Here is a 2,218-nt window from a genome sequence, read left to right as displayed (position 1 = left end):
CTGGATTATTCCCGGTGCTACGAGCTAGTGAGGGCTGGAATAGGAGGATAGAGCAGATGAATGCATGGCTGAGGAGCTGGTGTATAGGAGAAGGATTCACATTTTTGAATCATTGGAATCTCTTTTGGGATAGAAGTGACCTGTACAAGAAGGACGGATTGCACCTAAATTGGAAGGGGATTAATATACTGGCAGGGAAATTTGCTAGAGCTGCTCGGGAGGATTTTAACTAGTAAGATGGGGGGGGGGGGGGGGACCCAGGGTGATAGTGAGGAAAGAGATCAATCTGAGACCAGTACAGTTGGGAACAGAAGTGAGTCAAACAGTCAGGGCAGGCAGGGACAAGGTAGGACAAATAAATTAAACTGCATTTATTTCAATGCAAGGGGCGTAACAGGGAAGGCAGATGAACTCAGGGCATGGTTAGGAACATGGGACTGGGATACCATAGCAATTATGGAAACATGGCTCAGGGATGGGCAGGACTGGCAGCTTAATGTTCCAGGATACAAATGCTACAGGAAGGAAAGAAAGGGAGGCAAGAGAGGAGAGGGTGTGGTGTTTTTGATAAGGGATAGCATTACAGCTGTGCTGAGGGAAGATACATCCAGGGAGGTTATTTGGGTGGAACTGAAAATAAGAAAGGGATTATTGGGATTGTATTACAGACCCCCTAATAGTCAGAGGGAAATTGAGAAACAAACTTGTAAGGGTCTCTTTTTAGAACCTGTGATGTCATTCAGTCCTTGCCATAGTCGCCGGGTGTCTGTCTGGGTCTCCAGTTTGGATCGGTATTGGTCCCTGGCTGTCTTAATGGCTCTGCCAAGGTGATACTTGGATTCCTTATATTTGAGTGGGCCTCGTGATTTGAAGGCCTCACGCCTGGTTTTCAGCAGGTTCTGTATGTCCTGGTTTATCCAGGGTATCCAGTTGGGGATCACCGGATTGACTCCATCGGTATGCAATCCTCCACACACTTGCTGATAAAATCTGTGGTGGTGGTGTACCCGACCAGAGTACCTGCAGACTGTTGGAACATGGCCCAATCAGCCGATTCCAAACAGCACCGGAATTAATCCTCTGCCTCCTCCGACCAGCACTGGACCTGTATCCGCGAGGGGGCTTCCTGCTTGAGCTTTTGCCTGTCAGCTGGGAGAAGAATCATGGCATTCTGGTCAGAGTTCCTGAAATGAGGGTATGGGATGGAGCGGTAGGCATCTTTAAGAGTGGTATAGCAGTAGTCTAAAATGTTCGAGCCCCTGGTGGGGCAGGTAATGTTCTGGTGGTACTTGGACAACACCTTCCTTAGATTGGCTTGATTGAAGGCACCAGTTACAATAAACAAGACCTCAGAGTGTTCTGCCTCCAGGGTGTCTGTGGTGGAGTACAGCACATCCAGAGCTTCCTCAACCCTGATCTGTGGCGGTATGTACACAGCAGTCACTACAGCAACGGTACATTCCTGTGATAGATAGAAGGGGCAGCATTTGATGGTGAGGAATTCAAGATTTGGGGAGCAATGGCTGCCCAGGGCTGCCATATGGACTATAACCAGGTGTTGTTTGATTTCTTACTGCAAGAAGGCTGTCAAGGCTGGGTCATTAAATAGATTCAAGGCTGAGATAGTGATTTTTAATGAGGAAGGAAATCGAAGGTTATCAGGAAAAGGCAGAAAAGGGAAATTGAGGGTAATCATATCGACCACGATCGTATTGAATGGCAGAGCAGGTATGATGGGCTGAATGGCCGATTTCTGCTCCTATTTATTGTTTTAAAGTTCTTTTGTAGAGAGCATTAATCTCACTTCTTGCCTTTTCTCCAAAGTTCTGGAATTGTAATTGTTGGGATAGATTCCTTTGGAAAGTTTTCACAAGGCAGGCTCCACCTGCAGAGCATGGCATGCACCAGCCTGGGATCTTGCTGTGCCCCTTCCTGCCTCCGGGGGCGGGGGAACCACAGGGACCAGCCTCCGGCACCCGCCGGTTTCTGGTTTGACATTGCCTTCGTATCATACTGTGATTGACAGATGGATACACCAATCAGCAGACGGGATGTCATCTTCTATTGTAAGAAACGGACCAATCAGAGACGGCGCTCGACGGATACATTGTCGCCGAAAGTTTCCGCAGAAACAGCGAGAAAAAGTTAATGAAGAAAAGGTGAGAAACTGGGGGGAGGGGGAGGGGGAGGAGGGGAACGAGGGGGGAAGAGGAGGAGG

At 48.5% G+C, this 2,218-nt stretch overlaps 1 protein-coding gene across 1 annotated transcript in view; it reads left to right on the top strand.

The window, feature by feature from the left end:
- The first annotated feature begins 2,099 nt into the window (after positions 1-2,099).
- The window catches only part of LOC132831276 (leukocyte antigen CD37-like), a 70,636-nt gene continuing 70,517 nt past the window's right edge, over positions 2,100-2,218 (top strand). The window contains exon 1 of the mRNA XM_060849306.1: positions 2,100-2,159. The gene's annotated coding sequence lies outside the window, so the exon portion shown is untranslated. The remainder of the gene's footprint in view (positions 2,160-2,218) is intronic.

This window comes from Hemiscyllium ocellatum, chromosome 33 (assembly GCF_020745735.1).
Source record: "Hemiscyllium ocellatum isolate sHemOce1 chromosome 33, sHemOce1.pat.X.cur, whole genome shotgun sequence".
NCBI classification, from domain to species: Eukaryota; Metazoa; Chordata; class Chondrichthyes; order Orectolobiformes; family Hemiscylliidae; genus Hemiscyllium; species Hemiscyllium ocellatum.
The sequence above is the reverse complement of the archived record's forward strand: the minus strand, read 5'-3'. Positions and strand labels throughout refer to the sequence as shown.